The following is a 24,203-nucleotide window of genomic DNA, read 5'->3' as shown; positions in this document are numbered from 1 at the left end:
TATTTCATGGATATTGTCGTATTGAGTAAAAAGTAAACGTATTGTGTATAATGAGAACCAGGTTTTTCACTGTTGGAAAAGACAGTTACAAAAGTTCAAGGGAGGAAGATTAGAATGAAGCCCATGGTGCTGGATTAGATTTGGAGGTCAGGATGGATGGATGGATGATAGACAGACGATGATTAATAGAAATGCACACACACACATACGTTTTCTACCTCTGCTCATAAGAGGGTTTGAAAGAAAATAGCTGACATGGGCACCCCCAGAGCCCAAATCCTGGTTTCTGAATACCTTTCTCCAATAAAAGGAACCAGAGCCTCTTGGAGAAGTGGCTGGTTTCCAGGTGAGTGCAGGGGAAAGCCAAGATGAACCTAGACCACCACGCTGTGCCAAAATCAGGGAGGGAAACATGTGCAGAGGACACAGGGGCCAGCTCCCCACGGCCAGGTTTAGGACAATTTCAGCATCAAAATAGCGATAGTAATGGGTTATTAGCCATAGACCAAAATAAGGGTCTGTGGATCCACCCAGACATAGATGAAATTAAAAACAATAAAGAGGAGAAAAGATAAGTTCTTTCTAATGGTAGAATTCTAGCTAAACATGGAAGGAAGGATGGGATTTCTAAAAATCACCACTGGGCAACCTGCATCATCACAATCGTTTCAAGCAAGAAACATCAGTGGATGCTGAACCTAGTGACGATGTCATGATCACGGGATAAGCACGGGGCTTCCAAGGACCCTTCCCAAGATACCTACTAATTACTAAGGGGAAGGTAGTAACCATACAGGAGAGAACCCAACCGGGGAGAGTTCATGTGGCCAGAAACGGGCACAAAGACATCATTCTCCTCCTGGTACGATGATGCCCTGAGGGCCGCCTCACTTTCCGGCTTCTAGTATCTTGTTAAAAATGCACAGCCTGGATTCAGTCACGAGGAGCCATCAGACAAACTCAGAAAGAGGGACAGGCAATAAGGGAGCTGTCCTGTGCTCCTCAAGACTGTCAAGGTCATGAAAGAGAGAAACCCAAGAGGATGCTGAAGGTTAGATAGTGTAAGGAGACCGGACAACTCAGCAGTTGAAATGGGGCTCTCAGGGGAATGGGGAGGGAGAATTTGCTAGAAAGGACGTTAGCAGGACCACCCATGAGACCTGAACAAGGCCTGTGGGTTAGTTAACGCTGCATGGGCGCTGGCTTCCTTTTGTTGATCATTGTGCTTAGGTTTCAAAAAGAGTTTTCTTGTTTTTATAAAGCACACGCTGATGTATTTAGAGATAAAGGGGCATCAATTCCGCCACATGCCCTTAGGTGGTAAAGGTCACAATGTGTCTATAGAGTGGAGAGAGTTCAGTTCAGTCTCTCAGTCATGTCTGACTCTTTGAAACCCCATGGACTGCAGCACTCCAGGCCTCCCTGTCCATCACCAACTCCCGGAGTTTACTCAAACTCATGTCCATCAAGTCAGTGATACCATCCAAACTTTTCATCCTCTGTCGTCCCCTTCTCCTCCCACCTTCAATCTTTCCCAGTATCAGGGTCTTTTCCAATGAGTCAGTTCTTTGCATCAGGTGGCCAAAGTATTAGAGCTCCAGCCTCAGCATCAGTCCTTCCAGTGACTATTCAGGACTGATTTTCTTTAGGATGGACTGGCTGGATCTCGGATCTCCTTGCAGTCCAAGGGACTTGCAAGAGTGTTCTCCAACACCACAGTTGAACACCATAGAGTGGAGAGGAGAGTAAGGCAACTGTGATAAATGTTAACATTTGGAGATTCTGAGTAAAGGGAGTCCTTGTATTCTTCTTGTAACTTTTCTATGAGTGTAAAATTATTGCCAAAAGAAAACTTTTTCAAATGCAAGTATCAGGCTTCCCTGATGCTCAGTGGTAAAGAATCCACCTGCCCATGCAGGAGACAGAGATTCAACCCCTGGTCCAGGATCCCAGAGGCCATGTGGCAACTAAGCCGGTGCACCACAACTATGGACCCAGCGCGTTAGAGCTCTGGGGCCTCAGCTGCTGAGCCCATGTGCTGAGTCTGTGCTCCGTAACAAGAGAAGCCGCACACCACAGCTAGAGAGGAGCCCCCACTCACCACAGCTAGAGAAAAGCTCACAGAGCACACAGAGTCAGCACAGCCAAAAATAAGTAAATAAATAAAATTATTATTTTTTGCCATTCTCCCAAATCATCCCACCCTCTCACCCTCTCCCACAGAGTCCAAAAGACTGTTCTATACATCTATATCTCTTTTGCTGTCTCGCATACAGGATTATTGTTACCATCTTTCTAAATTCCATATATATGCATTAGTATACTGTATTGGTGTTTTTCTTTCTGGCTTACTTCACTCTGTATAATAGGCTCCAGTTTCATCCACCTCATTAGAACTGATTCAAATGTATTCTTTTTAATGGCTGAGTAATACTCCATTGTGTATATGTACCACAGCTTTCTTATCCATTCATCTGCTCATGGACATCTAGGTTGCTTCCATGTCCTAGCTATTATAAACAGTGCTGTGATGAACATTGGGGTACACGTGAAATTATTTTTTTGAAAATAAAATATCATGTATGAAATGAGTTGCCAGTCCAGGTTCAATGCACGATACTGGATGCTTGGGGCTAGTGCACTGGGACGACCCAGAGGGATGGTACGGGGAGGGAGGAGGGAGGAGGGTTCAGGATGGGGAACACATGTATACCTGTGGCGGATTCATTTTGATATTTGGCAAAACTAATACAATTATGTAAAGTTTAAAAATAAAATAAAATTAAAAAAATAAAAATAAATAAAATTAAATTAAAAAATAAAAATAAAAAATGAAAAAAAAATATTTTACTAATAAAATATTTTCATTAAAAAAATAAAATAAAAAAGAAAATAAAACAAATAAAATGCAAGTAGCTCTGTAAACGGCAATAACCAGCCCCTGGGAACTCACCCCATGTAGGTGCCAGGTGAATCCCCTGAAAATAAGCTGGTCCTTGTGAGAGATGCTGTCTCAGGTAGGGGACTCATAAGAGCCTCAGCTAGCTGGAAAGGCTCTTTTCACACTTCCTGTGTAGAATCTTCTAGAACACCAAAAGAAGGCCCGGCATTCCTGCTCTGTAACCTCCCCAGGCCCTGCTCATGACGAAGCTGGTTGGTCCTGGTCGCACTGTGAGTTTCCTAGCTCAGCGTCTAAAGAGGAAGAAAGCCCCGTGCAAGCGAAGCTGTCTGCATACTGGAGAGAGGCGACGCTGACCTCGCGTTTCCAGGCAGAGCCAGTCCGTGGCTCCCCTCCCCAGGGCAGTGTCTCGCCCTCAGAGCTGTTGACATTAGGCGGGGATGAATGTTTTCTGCGGGGCCGTCCTGTGCATTCTAGGGTGTCCACCAGCAGCCCTGCGTCCACCCTGTAGATGCGGTAACTCGTGACCACCACCCCCATCATGACCACCCAGAATGCCTCTGGATGTGGCCGGGTGACCCCTGAGGGGCAAACTCTACCCTCGGTGAGAACAACTGCTGCAGAGCTGGCAGTTCAGCAATGTTATATAGAATCCAAGTGCATTTTCCCTTTGAAAGTGTTTCCTAAGTACACCAAGGCATCTGATGCTCTGGCATCAGTGATAATATGGGCCATGGCCACCAGCGTAACTGACTCTAGACTCAGCCCAAGTCGAGAAGGTAAATACTAGGTAACAGCTCCGTTCACACAGCAGCTCAGGGAAGTTTCGAGACCACCCTGAATGTCTATCAGCGTTCTTCCAGCCCCCGAGTATGTGGCCTTGTGTTTGTTCAATAAATAATGGAATCAACTTATTTTTAGCCAACTCTCACAGGGTACGGTCATCCCTGAATGACTCAGAATACCACTTTACATTCTCTCCAGGTTATGTCCCTTAAGATGACCAACTTGTTCCAGTTTGAGCCCTGAAAAGTCCTTGGTCCCAGGCAAACCAGGAGGGCTGGTCATCCCACTTAGCTGTAAGGTAAATCACACACACACACCCCATCAACACAGCCAGGAGTGGGAGCCGGGACCGCTGGTACAGGGAGGGTGACAAGCAAACATCTCTGCGTTTGTCACTATTTTTTTAATTCAAATATAGTTGATGTGCAATAGTTATATGATGTGCATGATGTGCAATATGTTACAGGGGTATAATACAGGGATTCACAATTTTTTTAAGTTATACTCTACAGTTGTTATATTGGCTATATTCCCCCACGTTATACAATATATGGGGCTTCCCAGGTGGCACTAGCGGTAAAGAACCCACCTGCCAATGCAGGAGACCCAGATGTGGGCTCAATTCCTGCGTTGAGAAGATTCCCCTGGAGGAGGGCGTGGCAATCAACTCCAGTAGTCTCGCCTGGAGAATCCTGTGGACAGAGGAGACCATAGTCCATAGAGTCACAAAGAGTCAGACACGACTGAAGCAACTTAGCAAGTACGCATGCATATAATACGTCCTTATGCTTACTTATTTTACACCTAACAATTGTACCTCTTAATCCCCTACCCCCAGATTGCCCGTCCTCACTTTCCTCTCCCCACTGGTAACCGCACTAATTTATTCTCTGCCTCCGTGGGCCTGCTTCTTTTTTATTATATTCACTAGTTTGTTGTATTCTTTAGATCCCATATGTAAGTGATATCATACAGTATTTATCTTTCTCTGTCTGACGTACTTCAAGTACCATAATGCCCTCCAGTTCCATCTATGTTGCTGCAAATAGCAAAACTTAATTCCTTTTTATGGCTGTGTAGCATTCCATTGTGTGTATATACCACATTTTTAAAGGGTGGGATCATTTAAGACAGAGAGTTGATCTCACGGAGACAAGCCCAGTCCCACAACCACTGGCCTTCAGGGGAGGGGAGGAGGGCCCAGGGGTCATCTAGGAAGGGCAGCTGCAGGCCTGTCCCACGCCAGGGCCTCAAGGCAGCAGGTGCAGCCTGGGCTCTAGGGGAGGAGGGTGCTTGCCTCCAGGGGTTCAGCAGAGAGACACAGGCCGGCTTCATTTCTCCCTGCGATCTCGGGTTTAACTATTGGCAGCTCCCAGGCTGGCTTTCCAGCCCAGAGACGCCCCCCTTCCCTGAAGAGGATTCAGGCTGTGAGTTCCTGAGCTCTCATCCCTGCCACCAACCCAAACTGTGACCCTGGAGATGAGAGAGATTGGCGGGCTGGGCCTTGGAGTTTCCAAACCCCCTAGGCACCACCCTGACTTCTGAGAGGAAATCTGTCACCTGGGACTGGCTTTAAAGGAGGGTGCCCTGCCCCTGGCGCCCCTCCCACGGCTGTTCTTGGGCCTGCTCTGTTTTCCTTCCATTGGAGTTAATTTCAGTGTTGTGATAGTTTCAGGTCTCAGCAAAGTGATTCAGTTATATATACATACATATGTACATGCACATACACACTATTTTTCAGATTCTTCTACTTTATAGGTTCTTAGAAGATATTGACTATAATTCCCTATTCGGCAAAGCCTTGTTGTTTACCTATTTTATATCAGTGCTTTGCTTATATTAATCCCAAACTCCTACTGATTTATCCCTCCCCACTTCCCCTTTGGTAACCCTAAGTTTTTTCTTTTCTGTCTCTGAGTCTACTTCTGTTTGGTAAATGAGTTCACTTGTATCACTTTTTTAGATTCTACACATCAGTGATATCACACGGTACTTGCCTTTCTCTTTCTGCCTTACTTCATTCAGTATAACAACCTCTAAGCCCATCCATGCTGCTGCAAATGGCATTACGTCCCTCTTTTTTATTGCTGAATGAACAAGTGTGAGTGGTTCAGTCGTGTCCGACTCTTTTCTTCGCAACCCTATGGACTGTAAGCCCGCCAGGCTCCTCTGACCATGGGATTCTCCAGGCAAGAATACCGGAGCGCGTTGCCATTCCCTTCTCCAGAGGATCTTCTTGACCCAGAGGTCGAACCCAGGTCTCCTGCATGGCAGGCTTCTTTACTGTCTGAGCCACTAGGGGTGCCGCAGAATTAAAAACGAACAACTACAAAACGTACAACCTCCCTTTGTTTTTCCTCTCTCTTAACAACAGCTAACAACCCCGTTACAGCTAACAACCCCGTTACAGCTTCCAGTTCATCTTTCTTTGCTCATCAAGGATTTCTGATTCACTTTGACAAATTTAATTGACAATGATGCTGTTATAAATATCAAATTACTCTTCATGTAATTGTCTGCTTTCTAATGACTAAATGTCACCATTAATTTCTAAATCCACTTTGTTTATTAAAAAAATTTTATACAACAGGGAATTCCAAGCAACAGTTCAACTTGTCTTTGTTCAGAATTGAGAGAACCAAAAAATGGAAATCATCATGTTTTCCTTCCGTACCTGTGGTGCTGTGTGAGATGCTTCCACAAGCCCTCCAACGATGCTAATATATTAGTATTATTAAATCCATGGTGGTGGCTTAGTCCCTAAGCCTTGTCCAACCCTAGCAACCCCAAGCCACCAGGCTCCTCTGTCCATGGGATTTCCCAGGCAAGAATACTGGAGTGAGTAGCCATTCCCTTCTCCAGGGGATCTTCCTGACCCAGGGATTGAATCCAGGTCTCCTGCATTGCAGGCAGATTCTTTACCAACTGAGCCACCGGGGAAGTGGCTGCCCACTTTGGTAAATGTGTGTATTAGTCGCTCAGTCATGCTGACTCTTCATGACTCCACAGACTGTGGCCCAACAGGCTTTTCTGCCCACGGGATTCTCCAGGCCAGAATACTGGAGTGGGTTGCTGTTCCCTTCTCCAGAGGATCTTCCCAACCCAGGGATCAAACCCTGGTCTCCAGCATTGCAGGCAGATTCTTTACCATTTGAGCTACAGGGAAGTATTTACTTTGGTAAATAATCCATACCAATAAACTCCAAAGTTTCTCAGACCTTCCCTGGCCCTGAGCAGGTACTCACCCTGCATCCTCTCTCCAGTCCTCAAAGCTCTGGGACACGGATGGCTGCATCAGCCCATTTTACAGACAGAAAGCCTCAACTAACTTACTGGAGATCACACAGCTGGAGCGGGAGCCAGGATCCACACACGGCTGCCAGCCTCAGAGAACTTCCCTCCCTGCCGTGCCCAGTCAGCTGCGGACATCCATCTCGTGTGGAAGAGACTGGATTTGATGTAGGAGGTTGTTGACATTAGCCACACTCCTTTCCTTTTAATCTCTAGAAAATGGAAATCTTTGTTTAGGGTTTCCCTGATAGCTCAGTTGGTAAAGAATCTGCCTGCAATGCAGAAGACCCCAGTTCGATTCCTGGGTCGGAAAGATCCACTGGGGAAGGGATAGGTTACCCACTCCACTATACTGGGGCTTCCCTTGTGGCTCAGCAGGTAAAGAAGCAGCCTGCAATGTGAGAGACCTGGGCTCAATCTTTATTTATGATGTGCTTTGTGCTAAGTCCATCAGTTGTGTCTGACTCTTTGCGACCCTATGGACTATAGCCCACAAGGCTCCTCTGTCCATGGGATTGAGCAGGCAAGAATACTGGAGTGGGTTACCATTCCCTTCTCCAGGGGATCTTCCCAACCCTGGGATTGAACCCAGATCTCTTGCATGGCAGGCAGATTCTTTACCATCTCAGCCACCAGGGAAGCCCCACGCATGCATGGGGCAACATTAGTTCAACCCATTTCCAGTGGCTTGAAAAGAGAAAGATGGACATTGACCCTCCAAGTTGTCTCATCTAGAAGTGGAGGAGATAGGAAACCCATTCTAACAGAATGTGTTTCCATGAGTGTGAAGAAAGAAAAACGAATGCAACCCAAGTAGGTGGCAAGGAGTGCAAAATAGAAGTCCTACTCCAGTGATTATTGAAGAACATGGAATAATTTGCTAGAAAGAGAAGATGAGGTGGAGGAGTTAGCTGAGAAAAGCATGAGTACCCGAGAAAGGTCAGCCACTCAGAAACCCCTAGGGTATGGCTGGACCACAGGACGTCTGCAGCATCACCAGAGAATCAGATGAGACGGGATGGAGCCATACTGAAAACCCAATCTGGATTTGTCACGACTTTGGACTTTCTCCAGAAGCTTGTCAGGAGCCACTGGAAGACTTTTTTAAAGAGGAGGCATCTTTGCCAGGTTGTCATTTTGGGTGGACACTTCTGCTGACAGGGTAGAGAGAATGAGGTGGGAAGGAGTGTAACTAGAGGTGGGGAAACCAGGGAGAAGCAGAAACCCACAGGAGAAGAAAAAAAAACTGAATTAAGACTATTTCCTCAGTGGAGAGGAAGAGAAAAAGACAGCATTCAAGAAATAATGTTGAGAAACTAACCGCTAGAAAAAAATACATATATCCTAAGGCAGACTGTGTACAACTTGTCTGACAAAAAATCTGAAGCTTTTATTATGTATGTCCCACTGCCTGCCCTGCCCTGCCCCTGGTCCCATCCATCGAACCTGCCCCACCTGTCAACCCAGAAGGAACTGACGGAGCCAAAGATGGACGTGTGACGTGGAGAGAGTCCAGCCATTGGCTGTCCCTTGGGCAGCTGGGCTCAAGGAACAGCTAGGCTAGTTGCATCCTATCTCTAAAGACACAGGGAGCTTTGAGGGTGCTGCAGCTGAAAGGTCATAGAGTGGGAACATGGCCTGGTCACCATGTTGGGTCACTAGCAAGATGAGAAGGCAGACAGAGCTGCCTGGGACCAGAGGATGGGGCAGCATCAAGAGCAGGTGAGGCCAGGGGGCTACGAGACTGAGAAGTCGACGGGTTCCGACGCTTGGCGGGTGCCCCTCTCCCCCCTCTCCTTTGGTGACACTGCCCCCTTGAAGCAGACTCCAAGCTCACCTGTCCTAACTCAAGTCAGATGCTGTCGCTTGCAATCAAAAGCCTTAATTAGAACAAATCCTTTTTTAAAAAGGCAAAAATGGAAAGCACCACCAAAGAAAAGTGGACAAAAGACGTGAGCAAGCAGTTCAGAAAAGAATACAGCCAACCAATGAACACAGGAGGCCATGTCCATCCCCACTTGTAACCCAGGAAACGCGGCAGATTTGGAAGCTCATAATAACTGAAAAAGCATCATTCATTCGCAGTGGAAATACATTTGACTATCCCTTTCTAAAGGGCAATAAGCAACCACCAACATCTTCAAATTCTTCATATCCTTTGAGTCACCGAGTTGTCTTCTGGGAATTTATCCAAAGGGAATGCTAAATCAGCTCAAAATTGATTCTATTTATGAGCCAATCTTGGGCCAAGGAAACACAAAGATGTAAACACTGAATGAGGATGTTTATTGTACGGTTGCTTGTGAGAGCAAAGATTCAGAAACAACGTAAATGCTCAGCAATAGGGAATTGGGAAGATCAATTGTGGATGGTTAGATAGATGGGGGTTATTATGAAGCCATTAAAATAATGCTTGACAAAAGCATTAAATGGACTGAACATAAGTGTTATTTTTTAAGCTAAAGACATATATGTTGTTCAGTCACTCAGCTGTGTCTGACTCTTTGCAACCCCATGGACTGAAACACACCAGGCTCCTCTATCTTCCACTATCTCCTGAAGTTTACTCAGATTCATGTCCACTAAGTCATTGGTGCTATCTAACCATCTCATCCTCTGTCATCCCCTTCTGCTCTTGCCTTCAATTTTTCCCAGAATTGAGGTCTTTCCCAATGAGTCAGCTCTTTGCATCAGGTATCCAAAGGATTGGAGCTTCAGCATGAGTACTTCCAATGAAAACTCAGGGTTGATTTCCTTTAGGATTGACTAGGTTGATCTCCTTGCTGTCCAAAGGACTCTCAAGAGTCTTCTCCAGCACCACAATTTGAAAGCATCATATATCACTTACCAAAATAGAAAACTCCCAAGGGGAGACAGGCTGGATGAGTTCAGTTTTGGACTTGCCAAGGCAGCCGAGTGGACAAGACTGGAGCTGAGGACACACAGCTCAGAGACGTTGAGCATCACCAGCTCACCAGTGGCTGTAGAAGCCACGGAGCAGGTGAGATCGTCCAGGGGGTCAGAGAGCAGAGCGAATAGAACCCCAGGCAGAAGTAATGTGCAAAGGCTCAAGTGATGGAAAGAAATTCCAGAGAGTTAAGAGGAAACGGACAGGGAGAGAGAAAGGCAAGAGGGTAGTGTTTCAGAAGGCAACGCCAAGGGGAGATTCTGGGAGGAATGAGTGGGGATTGAAGAACCGGGTCGGGGGAGCTTGGGAATGAACAGGGTACCATGTGGTGATGCTTGTGTTGGAGCTGGGTCCCAGCCATCAGACCTCACGCTGCCCAGCCTGATCACCCTCACAGACTGGGGACAAGTACATCGGTCTCAGGATTTTGCCTGTAACACAGTTGGGATGTTAAGTCGTTTTGTTAGGTTTTCTTGCTTCCATCTCCCCCAAAACAGTAAGGTTTATCCCAACTGCCCTATATACACTAGCCCTGCCCCCTCCATCCTGATGCCCTTGACCTTGCTGGACTCAACTTTTCTTTCTTTCTATAACACCATCACCTTCTAACACGTCCTCCAACTGTCTTACCACAGTCCTCGTTCATCTGAGCACCATGCCGGCTACAGGAGGAAATCATCCTTTGACCATTTTGTTCACAGACATATTCTAAGCACTTGGCACAAGGCTGGTACCTTGTGGATATACGATAAACATTTGTTGCAGACAGTTATGATAGAAGTAAAGTCCACAGACTCAGAACTCTAAAGATTGGTTGGGAGGAGGGCTCATTACCTTTAAACTTCTCATTAGAAAAACTCTTTGAAAAAGCTGTAAGGACCATTTCTATATCCCCTTAGCAGATACTGATGAGAACAAATGTCTGCCTTCCTTCCCATTATAGGCTGTGGCTGCCTGTCCTCTGTCTAGAAGACACTGGGCTTTGAGGTACGCATGTCTGTGAAGCCCTCCTGGGGGCAAGGTGGAGAGTCCCCCCAACAGCACCCGTAAGGAGGGAACAGGGCTGAGAACTGCACTCAGCTCAGCTCACCAGTCCTCACACCGGGGCACGGTGTAGACAGCTCACCAATCGCCCTCCACAGCACTCCCATTATCTCTCAAGATTGAAACCAGTTCTCTGAATTTTTTTTAATAGAACACAAAAACTGTTCTTTATCAAGATATAGCCAGGCAGCCATGTGCTTTTTATAAAAACTGATTACAGAGACCAGATGAAAGAAGTTGATGAGGTCAAAATGCATTTCAAACTCCCTCCATTTTCTAGGATGGGGAAATGTTTTCTATTATATTCATTAAAAGTTCACCACCACCTGATAAAAATCTTGAGAAAGGGCATGCGTGTTGCTGAATTAACTCTAAAAGGGGACAAGTTGAAGTAAAATAAATCTGAGTTAAACACGAGCTCAGGTTACCTGTCCCCCAACTCCCAGAAAGGGGTGGTTCTAAGGGAAAGCTGGAAAGGAGCTCATCTAGCCAGCAAGAGGAGTATCCTAAGGACTAGAGGGGGCCTGGAGGTCTTTCCACAATATAATAATTATAACACGTTAATTTTGTATACTATTTTACAAGCTGTAATGGCCTTCCACATTGTCTTATTAATTGTAAAGCCCTCAGAGATTTTTAAGCCCTGAATGGTCTATTTTCATCATTCTATATTAGTCACTCACTTATTCATTCAACAAACACCGACTCAGGTCCAGGCCTCTACTCCACAACAGACAGACAAAAACAGTCATGAAACACTGTCTATTGTGGACCAAGGAGCACAGATCATTGAGCAAAACCCAAAAATATAAAGTAAAATCATCCGGAACATCCATCGGAGGCAGCAACTGCTAACATTTTGGCAAAGATGCCTTCCAGTTACAGAAGGTAAATGGATGGTTACAAAATTCAATACTCTGTATCACATGATGCTTCTATTTTTCCACAGACACTGTTTCATCAAACATTTATCCACAAGATCCTTTTCAATGGCTAGATGTCTGAAACCTGGGTTCGATCGCTGGGTTGGAAAGATCCCCTGGAGAAGGGAAAGGCTACCCACTCCAGTGTTCTGGCCTAGAGAATTCCATGGATGTATAATATAGTCCATGGGGTTGCAAAGAGTCGAACACAATTGAGTGATGTTCACATTTACGCCTGAAATTGTTCTCCAGTGGCTTTGTCCATCAGTCAGTTAAGGATTGTGTTTTTTCAGACTATCACAGTGTTGAACCCTTCGATAGGGTCTGGAGAATCTGAGAGCAAAAAAGGCCTGAGGACTTCACAGACTTTTCAGGAAAGACAGGAATTACCCATCCCAGCTGATGAGAAAAAGACAAAAAGATTCATTCCTGTAGAAAGCCATGTGGACTGTCCCAGAGGTATGACAGGGTGTTGGAGAAAAATCTTTGATAGAGGTTTTAGGGAGGATTTTGACCTACAGTTGAGCAGGTGGGGAAGATATTCAAGGCAGAGAAAAATAAGAAATTCTAGAAGGAAGAGTATTGCTTCCCTCCTCTTCTACGTCTTGTTCTTTCTGGCAACCCTAGACAGCTCTACGCCTCCAGACTCCTGAGCCTTTTCTACTTCTGTCTCCTCAAGCTGAAATGCCCCCCATCCCATCTATAGATGTCAGGCTCCAATGTGTCCCACCCTGCAACGCCATGAGCCCTCTCTGACCTTTCTCCTATGGCACCCAATGACAAGTCAAAATAACCCACATAATTTCCACCCTGAAGGAACAAGTCAATCCAAACAGAAACACATGAGAGAAAGTATGCAAAGTGCACTAAAAATAATGTATTAAGAAAACTAATGAATCCCCAGAGTGAATACAGAAATTTAAAGAATGACAAGCTTAAATACTCCTGGCCAAGATAAATCTTCTTTCATCATGACTCCATGGGTTAATGCAAGAGACCACTTGCAGGAACGTTTGAGTCTGCAATGGCTGCCCTCAAAGAGAAGTTTCGCCCAACACAGCTAAGACTTAAAACCCACTTATTTTCTTTATTTTCCAGCACTAGAAAGAAGCTTGGAAGAAAGACGAAGAAGTAACACTTGGAAAAATTCCCCAAGAGATTCCAGTATGGCGCCTGCCATCCACAGAGAGAACTGCGACTCTGGGCCATAGAAAAAATGACCTGTAAAAGCATGATTAGTAATCCAATACGTCAGATCCAAGATCGTCTAAGAGCTTAATGGCTACAGAAGCACTTCCCTGCTTCATATCCATCAGCTGAGAGGAAACTCAGAACGTTTTGCTGCCAAATGAGCCAGAAAGGAAACAACAGACAAAGGGACAAACACAACGCAGCGTGTGCGAACAATGGAATACTGTTGGTGCTCAGTCACTCAGTCGTGTCTGACTCTTTGCAATGCCATGGAACGCAGCACGCTAGGCTTCCCTGTCCTTCACCATCTCCTGGAGTTTGCCCAAACTCATGTCCATTGAATCAGTGATGCCGTCCAACCATCTCATCCTCTGTCACCCCCTTCTCCTCCTGCCCTCCTCCTGCAGATTTTTTACTATCAGAGCCACCAAGGAAACCCCACAGAATACTAGTAAGTCATAAAAAATGGAAGGAAGGAATGGATGCAATTAGAGATTATCAAACTAAGTCAGAAAGATAAATACCATCTGATGTCATTTATATGTGAATTTAAAGTATGACATAAATGAACCTACCCACAAGAGAGACAGACTCACAGACACAGACAACAGACTTGTGGTTGCAGAGGGGAGGGGGTCGGGAGGAGAGGAGCGGGAACTTGGGGTTAGCCGACATAAGCTTTTATATACAGAACGGATGAACAACAAGGTCCTCCTGTATAACACAGAGGACTATATTCAATATGCTTTGATAAATGATAACAGTAAAGAATATAATAAAATGGTTTATATATGTATAATGAATCACTTTGCTATATAGAAGTAATTAATACATTGTAAGTTAACTGTGAAAGTGAAAGGCGCTCAGTCGTGCCCGACTCTTTGCGACCCCAAGGACTATACAGTCCATGGACTTCTCCAGGCCAGAATCCTGGAGAGGGTAGCCTTTCCGTTCTCCAGGGGATCTTCCCAATCCAGGGATCAAACCCAGGTCTCCCGCACTGCAGGCGGATTCTTTACCAGCTGAGCCACAGGGAAGCCCCAAGTTAATTATACTTCAATAAAAACTAAAAATAAAGTGGATACCAGATTTTTAGCAGAAAAAACTAAAACGAGAAAATTGTAAAAGAAGGAAATTCTGACACAGGCTACAACATGGATGAACCTTGAAAACATTATGCTGGGTAAAATAAGCCAATGTAAAAGAACAAATGTTTTATGATTCCGCTCACACAAAGTGCTTAGAGGAGACAGGTCATACAGACAGAAAGCAGCACGGTGGATGCCATGGGTGGGAGAGGGGAACGGAAGGTACTGTTTGGTGGGTGGAGGGTTTAAGCTGGGAAGATGAGAAAGCTCTGGAGAGGGAGGCGTGGGGATGCTCGCACAAATGAGAACGTGCCACTAATGCCGCTTCAAAACGGCTGAACTGGCGACGTTTACGCTACGTGTATTTTACCATAATAAAAAATTCACCCACTCCCGCACACCGAGGCGGGAGGCCCTGCTGGCTGCTGCCAGATCCCCAGAGAACAAAGCAAGCCAGGGGTCGACGCGCCGAGGGTGGACACGGCTCCCGAGAATCGATGTGGAGCCTGAGGAAGCCTGGGGTCAAGCAAGGAGGACGCAGAAAGAAAACCACCCAGGAGCGGCGAGCAAAGAGCCCAGTGCCGCCTGCCGCACCGGTGCTTCTTCAAAGCATTACTGCAGTAAGAATTGACGTGTAGTTTGGACTTGTTTTCTCAGAGAAGTCCTCACAGACATGCGTCCTCTTGGGAGTTCTAACGGGTCGGACGTGTTTTCTGACTGAAGCGTGGCGCCGTACCGGTCACCTCGCAGTGAGAGGTTCTGAGGAATGAAGGGAAAGCCAGACTGACACGCTGCACGATCATCCTAAAGTGTATTGGCTCTTTATTCCATGACATAGCAAGCAGAACCCACAGCGTATTATTCAACCTTTTCTCCATCACTCGGGGTACCCACAGCGTATTATTCAACCTTTTCTCCATCACTCGGGGTACCCACAGCGTATTATTCAACCTTTTCTCCATCACTCGGGGTACCCACAGCGTATTATTCAACCTTTGCTCCATCACTCGGGGTACCCACAGCGTATTATTCAACCTTTGCTCCATCACTCGGGGTACCCACAGCGTACTATTCAACCTTTTCTCCATCACTCGGGGTACCACCGTGCCACAGAAACGCCGATGCGTCGCACAGGACATCTGACAGACTTGGACCCCTCTCTAGCCTAACCTGTAGGCGCACAGTTTGAGGGCTTTTTTATTTTAATTGTGTTAGCTGAGGGAAAACAGCTTGTAATTCGCATTCTTGGAAATGACTTGACATTACCACTTACCCTCTTTACGTAACATAAAGGAGTGGATCTAAGGGAAATCTATATCACGAAATGCTCATATTAGAAAATTTAAAAGGTCTCAGATTATTAAGCTTTAACTTTAAAAAAAAAACTAGAAAAATGATGAGTAAAATACATCCAAACAAGCAGTGGAAGGAAATAATAAATAAAAATACTAAAAATAAGAATAGAAATAAGTGAAATTGTAAAGAGGAAAATAATAGGAAAAAAATCAATGAAGCAAAAAGGTTTTTTTTTTTTTGACATCAGTAGAAATGATAAATTTCAAACCTGATCTCAAAAGAGACAGAGAGAAAAGTTTCAAACTATTAATACCATGAATGAAAGAGAAGATATTACTATAGGCAGAGTTGGCAATATTGAAAGGATAATGAATGAAAACTAAGAATAATTCTATTCACAAAAACTCAACAATTTAGATGGAATGAGTCAATTCGCAAAAACTACCAACTGCCAAAATGTACCCAAGATGAAATAGAAAAGCTGAATAGTTCTATAAATTTAAATAATTTGAATTTTTACCATTTAAAACATTACTCACAAGAAATCTCCAAACACAGATGGTTTCACTGGTAATCTCGGTCAAACACTGAAGAGGAAATAAAACCAATTCTACAGAATCCCAGAAAACAGAAGACAAGAGAATGATCCTCAACACAGTTTTATAAGGTCAACTCCCTTGAGAACTGAACCAGAAAGACAACACAAGAAAACAAAACTACAAACTAATAGCCATTATGAACATAGAAGTAAACATCTTCAACAAAATATCATCAAATCAAATCCAGCAAGATGTAAAATAAATGACACACCAAGTGGAGTTTATCCCGGTTAGTCAGTCACACAATCACACAGTCAGTCAGTCACTGCAGGCTCCTCTGTCCACGGGAATCTCCAGGCAAGAACACTGGAGTGGCTAGCCATTCCCTTCTCCAGGGATCTTCCCGACCCAGGGGTTGGACCCAGGTCTCCTGTACTGCAGGCAGATTCTTTACCATCTGAGCCACCAGGGAAGCCCAGTTAGTAATCAAACATAAACCAGAAAAAATCACTAGTGTACACAACATCCTGGATGACTCTTAAAGGCACTTTGCTGAGTGAAAGAAGTCGATCTCAAAAAGTTACTGCTTGACTCCTTTCACTTGTCTTTTAGAGAAAGACACAGCCGATGGGATGGAGAACAGGTTCACGGCTTCCAGGATTAAAAGAGGAAGAGGAGAGACTTCTGAAATTGCCGGGAGCAGCTTCGGAGGGTAGTGGAACTGTTCTGAATCTTGACTATGGTGGTGGTTACAGGAATCTATACAATGTGTTAAAGTTCATAGATGTATATATGCAAAAAATTAATTTTATTGTATACTAATTTAGAAAAAATTTTCATTAAACCATAACAAGGATTTCTTTCTAATGAAAATGAATGGTCACCTCAGCCATTGAAACTTTCTCTAGTTCAACTGCCTCCTGGCTCACGCCATTCTTCCTTTCACTCATCTTCTGTGTCCTTTTCAACCTATTAAAATTCTAATATTCTTTTATGTTAGCCTCCATAACTATCCTTGGCCAACACCATTACCACTTAACAGCCTAGGTACAACAGTAATCTCACTTAATACTTTTGTCAAAATCTGCACACTGACCAGCCTTCTAAATTAACTTGTTTAATAGTTCACCCAAATGAAAATGTTTGCATTTACGTATCCCACTGTAAACAGCATATTACGTATGCTGAGGATATAAATGGACCTCACGTTATCTGGTTGTTCAAATTCCCAACTTGCATCATTCTGGATACTTGCTTTCAATTGTTATGTAACTGAAGTCTTGCTATATGTACTGATTTTTAAACCCAGGCATAATTCTCAGAACTTTACAAAATGCATATAATGAACATCCTTTATTATGAAACCATTACTCAAATGTAACATTCTAAAGATCTTTCTTACATCTATAATCCAAAAAAAGTCAGTGGACCAACAGATAATGGGCAATGATACTCAGAGTACCTGTTTATCCAAACACTAGATATTAACTAGCCTTTACCGCAGAGCGAGAGCCCAAGTAGGTGCCTGAAATGGAGTGACAGTTGTTAAACTCCTGCTAAAACTTCCATTAACAGCCACATCTTCTTTTATTCCTTCTTTAAAACTTCAGTACAGATGTAACCCAAGAGGGCATTTTTTCTAATTTCACTGTCTGTTGGCAGTCTTCGCCGCGAACACTCCGCACAAGTGTGCATTGTATATTCAAGGGCAATTAAGTTGCTAATAGTCAGCTATTTCCAAAGTCGCCTGCTGCAGACAATGATATATGATAGCCCACCCGATGCCAGAAATGTAGCTGGAAAAAAGAGAGCCATGTTCTTCCTTAACTCTTGTTAATGAAATATCCCAGCGCACCTGAAGTGAAAAGCCCAGGTTCTGCATCAAGCGCTCCAGGTTGAACTTCACCGTACAGGAAGGCATTGCCATGTGAACTGGCGTATTACTCACATGGGAAAAGAGAAGAGGCCAACGTATTTTTTTTTCCCACTTAGTCATACCAAATATTCTGCCTTTTACCTTGCAAATTACTTCTAAAACACTTAAGCAAGATAAGATGCTCCCCTACCCCAGATAGAAATGTTTTAGCTCATTAAGCCCTTTCTTCCAGAATACTAATTCTGGGCTTGACTGGTACTTTATTAAAGATAAGAGAATAATTCAAAATTAAAAGATGTGAAATGGAGCTCTTCTAAGCAATCACTTACACTATTTGAGGGGAAACAAAATAGGCTTATCAAACACAATTTTTAATAATAAAATGGACACAAACATTTGCTCAAAGTTCCAATAGCCTGATTTTACCTCATTCTGAAGAGAGCTGAATATGTGATGCAAAATAGCTGTGCAGATTCTTAAAGCTGCTCTCTTGGCGGCAGTGAAGTTTTTCCTGAGTTCCCCGGCTCTGGTCGGGGCTGAAAGCGGCCGGCCTGCCTGGCCCTCCTCCTGACTCTGGGGCGCCCCCTGCTGGTCCTCAAGTACATCGCCCGGCTGTCTGACCTGCCGTCCAGGGCAGCAGGGAAAGTCCCTGGGGGACTTGGCTCAGATGCTTGAAGTCGGTACTGTTCAAGTGGAACTTTCTATTTCTTTCGGCTCTTAAGACTAATCTGCTGTGAACATTTGTCCTTAGACATGCATACGGCGTTCCAATGAGGACAGTTAGATAGACCAACAGAAGCAAAAACACCACCGATGGCTGGCGAGGATGTGAAAGGTGACAGCTTGTTTCCAGTGCCCCCTCTTCACCAGCCCGCCCCCCGCCTTTCTCCATCCAGCTCATGCCCTAAAGCCCCAGACATCGCATTCCATTCATGCCACAAGCAAAAGGGGTCCACTTTCAGGGAATCCGGCATTTTACACCAGCAGTGGAAATGTGGGACAAAACCTTTTTTCCTACTAAGACATTTCCAGAAACTTCTCACTTATGGAGCAGGCCTTCCTGTGAGCCCACTCCCAGCAGCTGAACGACACTGATTGGAGGGAGCCCTCTGTCTCCCTCAGAGCCAGCCCCGATCAACAGGGCAGATCACAAGAGACCAGCGCTTGGCCTGCGGCAGAAACGGGGCCTGTGGAGCAGATTTCTTTTGTGCTCTGATATTATGCAAATAAGCAAATCAAATTAAGTACCTGAGATTTTTTTTTTAATTAAGGGTTTTGATTAGACACGATCTGTTGTCGGCAGAAGAAGAAATTTTATTCCAAAACCCCAGATACCCCAGCTCTTCTGGAGTCTTCAATCAGAACACATCTCCTGGAATTACAAGGAGCTTGTCTTTTGATTTTCAGGTGGGTGGGCTCTTGGGACCAGAGGGAGAACTGAGCCTGGGGATGGCAGAGGAAGAAAGAGAAGCTCTAGAACTTGTTTAAGAGTCAAACTCGGCTGCTCGGCTACTCTCAGATTTTACTGTACAGCCTGGAAGAAAACAAGCCATAGTCCATAGTCCTGCAGAAGAGTCTCCTGAACCGGACCTTGAACTCAGAAGCCCCTAAGCCTCAACTTAGACCAGAGGCCAGATCTCCTAGGACTGAAGAATGTGGTAGCTGGAGGGTCTTGGAGACCACTGTGTGTAACCCTGTTCATCAGGACCCCCATGGGAAGGGGTTCACTCCTGCGGCAGCAGGCAAGCAGAGGCACCCTGCCCTCAGGGAGACTTATAAGGAGGTCATCGGGTTCTTCCATGAGGTAGCCAAGAGCATTCTTCTCAAAAACAAAAGCTGGCTTTCATCCTGAATGTGCAAGGCACCTTCCCTCATCATGGCGTTTGATTTTCACAAAACTCTTTGAGGCAGGCACGGACTCTTAAACTCATGCCCACTCTAGAGAGGAAGAAAGTGAGGTCTAAAGGGGTAGGTATCAGGATCAGGAAGTAAGAAGCTTGGATTCAAACCCAGTGCTGGAACATGGCCTGGCACAGGTAGGTATGAGCTAAGTGTTGTTGAATGAGTGAGTGAATGAATGAATGTGATATAGGAGAGATTGAGGTTAAGAACATAGAGTTTGAGATAACAAATAACTTTGAAAGCAGATAATTCCAAGGTGAAATCCCATAATACAGGAGAAAGAGAAGGAAGATCTGGGATCTAGGCATGGGTTTTGTCCAGCCAGACACGTGGCCTTAGACAAGTCACTGCTGCCAAGTCCTCTTTTCTTGCAGTAACTGGAGCTATGCTTTAGGCAGTTTCAGCTGGAACCTGGCATCCTAGATTTTTGCCAACTACGTCCCATGAAACCCTTCTCTGAAGGCCAGATGGAGCTAAGCAAGTGTTACCGTTAATAAAAATGGCATCTGCGGGAAATGCCAGGTCAGAGCCAAGACAATCCAGGGTCTAATTGTCATTTGGAAGAAGACTTGGCTGCTCAGGTGCAGAGCTCAGCTAAGTTCCCAATGAGTTAGGAAGTGGTTTTCTCATCCTGTTTCCCCACCTTCACCCACTGTGTAGGATCTTGGACATCAAAGTGTCATTCAGAAGGGACATCCATTGACACTGCTTCATTCTTTACTTGATTGAAACATACAAATTCAAATGGTAAAGAAATAATCATGGAAAGTATGAAAAGATGTTCAAGTTAATGATCAATTAAAGATAAAATAATGAGATACCATTTTTAACCACCAACCTGACAGCTATGAAAAAGACCAATAAAGCTCATACTGATTAGACTGTAGGGGCAAGGAAATGCTTTTTATATGGTTAGTGGAAATACACAATTGCACAGTCTCTTGAGATGGTAATGAGTCAACATCGGACAGAAGCCATTACTACATCAACATCTTTGACCAAACAACTGGAGAGGAATTGAAAGTGTTAGTCACTAAGTCATGTCTGACTCTTTGCGACCCCATAGACTGTAGCCCACCAGGCTCCTTTGTCCATGGGATTCTCCAGGCAAGAATACTGGAGTGGGTTGCCCTTCCCTTCTCCAGGGAATCTTCCTGACTCAGGGATCAAACCTGGGTCTCCTGCACTGCAGGTAGATTCTTTATCGTCTGAGCCACGAGGGAAGCCGTAAAGAAATAATGGAACCAGGACATCCATTTCAGTACTGTTTATAATATTAATAGTAAAAGGTGGAAACAAACTCAATATTCAACAATAGGAGTATAGATAAATAAATATAATAAAATATTATGACTTCTTAAGACATCTATTATAGTTTATAACTATATATTATATATTACATATATTAAATTATATATATTATCTTTTAATTTGTTTACACAAAAATAATCCTGGCTATTATTATACAAACAAAAATAAATACAATAGAATATTATGACATTCTTATAGATATATATTATAGTTTATAACTATATATATTACTATTATATATTATAGTGTATATATATTAAACTATATGCCATTGCCTTCTGCATATATATATATATATATATAAAATAGTTTAATTTATTTGCACAGAAAAACATCCTGGATATTATTATACAAACAAAATGCACTACCAAATAGCATGAATGGAGTGTTACCTAGACAGACAGGCTATAAATTCTGTAAACTATACCTTTAACTGCTAACAGTAGTCCTCTCCAGGTGATATGATGCCAAGTGACTTTCACTTCTTCTTTACATTTTCAGTTTCTGTATTTTAATAGTGTGTATCATTTTCATAACCACCAGATTATGCCATTTGCAGCAACACGGATGGACCTAGGGAAACTCGTACTAAGTCAAGTGAGACAGAGAACAACAAGAATCATACGATATCACTCATACGTGGAATCTAACAAATGATGCACAATGAACTTAATTACAAAGTAGGGACAGACTTCAAACGTTTGGTTGTGAAATGAGGGGGAGGAGGGATAAATGAGGAGTTTGGAATTAACATATACACACTGCTATATACAAAACAGATACCTCGGCAAGGACCTCCTGTACAGCACAGGGCTGCTGCGTGCTCAGTCCTGTCCTACTCTTTGCGACCCCATGGACTGTAGCCCATCAGGCCCCTCTGTCCACGGAAGTTTTCATGCAAGAATACTGGCATGGTTTGCCATTTCCTCCTCCAGGGGATCGTCCTGACCCAGGGATCAAAACTGTGTCTCCTGTGTCTCCTGCATCGGCAGATGGCTTCTTTACCAGTGAGCCACCTGGGGAACCTATAGCACAGGGAACTCGACTCAATATTCTGTACTAACCAATATGGGAGAAGAAATCTGAAAAATAATGGGTATGTGTATATGCATCACTGAATCACTTCGCTGTATACCTGAGACTAACACAGCATTGTCAATCATCTACACTCCAATATAAAACAAAAATTAAATTAAAAAGAGAAAGGACAAATGGTCATGCATCACTTTCATAATCACCAAATAATCAAACCAGTGATACTATTTTAAATGTTTTAAAATTTAAATAGCGCAAGCAGAGCCGCTGTCTAGAAAGTGAATATGTCCTGCTTCTAAATTACCAGAACTCATTTTTTTTAAACTAACAAAAAATTTTTGATTGTTATGGCAAAAAAATAAAAACAGGAAAAGAAAGAGTAAGGCAAAATATATAAATATTATGTATTATATGAATGTTATATACATTAGAATGAAACAAGAACACAAAGAGACATAGATGTAAGCTATTCATAAATTGGAAATGCAAGATAAGATAATAGGAAGAGCACATCTGACCCCCCCAAAGCTGACCTGATCCTTTGTATACCGGAGCATCTTATCCAGTGACCATAGCTCGGGCTGTGTGTCCTGTGTAGGAAAGTCAGAGCAATAGATCGCAGTGCAGAGGATATAGACACAGATCCAGGAACTTACGGAAATTCAGAAAAAGGAACGAAAAATTACTTTAGACCCTTAACTATTCTGCACCAAAATAAATTCCACAGGTGTCAAAGAGTGAAATATAAAAAGTGTATCCTTCAATCATTAAAAGAAAACACAAATATTTGTACAGTCTTGGAGTGGAGAATGTCTTTTAAAACTATAATGCCATCTTAAAAAAGGTGGACAGATTTTGCTATAAAAAATTAAGAAATTAAATTTTGATATAAGAAAACACACTTTAAACAAAAATAAACAACAAAATATTAAAAAATATAGTATATTATCAGTATATAAAAATATATACTCATAATATACCTGACAAACAATGGTTTTATGCTGAAAAGATGAAAAGCTCCTGCAACTCAATAGGAATGGGTATGCGTAAAAAATTACCAAATGGCCAATAAAGATGAAAAGAAAAAGTTGAAAAAATGCAAATATGAATGATGAGATGACAGTTTTAGCCACTCAAACTGGTAGCAGGAAACAGGCTAAAGTCTATTTGATCACTGTTTGCAGGAAAACACACCTGAGTCCTGGGGCAGCTTTGCCTGTTGTTAGATGTGCTGCAGATTACAGAGAATCTCGTGATGTTCATTTAAGCCCGTGACTTACCTGCACCAAGCACACCTCAGGTTCCTCTATGAAGTGGGGAGCAGAGCAGAGCTCTCCCCAAGGGTGCCACTCATGAAAGTATTAGCTTCCCGCTGCTGCTGCAACAAGTCACCACAAACGTGGTGGCTCCCAGCAACACAGGTTTGTCATCCTGCAGTTCTGAGGTCTGAGAAAATGGTCATGTATGGATGTGAGAGCTGGACCATAAAGAAGGCTGAGCGCCAAAGAATCGCTGCTTTCCAACTTTGGGGCTGTGGAAGACTCTTGAGAGTCTGTTGGACAGCAAGGAGATCCAACCAGTCCACCCTAAAGGAAATCAGCCCTGAATATTCGTTGGAAGGACTGATGCTGAAGCTCCAGTATTTGGCCACCTGATGCAAAGAGCTGACTCATCAGAAAAGACCCTGATGCTGGGACAGATTGAAGGCAGGAAAAGGGGGCAACAGAAGATGAGATGGTTGGATGGCATCATCAACTCCATGGACATGAATCTGAGGAAACTTTGGGAGATGATAAAGGACGGGGAAGCCTGGGGCGCTGCAGTCCAGGGGGTCACAAAGAGTCAGACTGCACAACAGCAGTTTTTGAGGTCTGAAGTCCAGAAGCAGCCTCGCTGGTTTCCAACCTAAGGGAGACTCTGCTTCCTTGTCTTTTCCAGCTTCCAGGGAGGCTGCATTCCTTGGCCCCTCCTCCATACTCAAAGCCAGCAGTGGATCCTCTTCCAGGCTCTCCCCGACTCTGACTTTCTGCGGCCTCTTCCACATTTTAAGAGTCCTTGTGATTACATTGTGCTCGGGATAATCTTTCTGTCTCAGAATCATGGACGTAATCACC

General features: G+C 43.9%; 1 long non-coding RNA gene across 1 annotated transcript in view; it reads right to left on the bottom strand.

Annotated features, from left to right (window-relative positions):
* LOC129636694 (uncharacterized) overlaps nucleotides 1–18,339 on the bottom strand; it is a 30,912-nt gene extending 12,573 nt beyond the window's left edge. Inside the window, exons 1-2 of the long non-coding RNA XR_008707078.1 lie at nucleotides 18,268–18,339; nucleotides 4,275–4,377 (exon numbers count right to left, since the gene is read on the bottom strand). This is a non-coding gene — a long non-coding RNA (uncharacterized LOC129636694). The remainder of the gene's footprint in view (nucleotides 1–4,274; nucleotides 4,378–18,267) is intronic.
* Between the last annotated feature and the right edge of the window lie 5,864 nt (nucleotides 18,340–24,203).

This window comes from Bubalus kerabau, chromosome 22, assembly GCF_029407905.1.
Source record: "Bubalus kerabau isolate K-KA32 ecotype Philippines breed swamp buffalo chromosome 22, PCC_UOA_SB_1v2, whole genome shotgun sequence".
Lineage (NCBI taxonomy): Eukaryota > Metazoa > Chordata > Mammalia > Artiodactyla > Bovidae > Bubalus > Bubalus kerabau.
The sequence above is the reverse complement of the archived record's forward strand: the minus strand, read 5'-3'. Positions and strand labels throughout refer to the sequence as shown.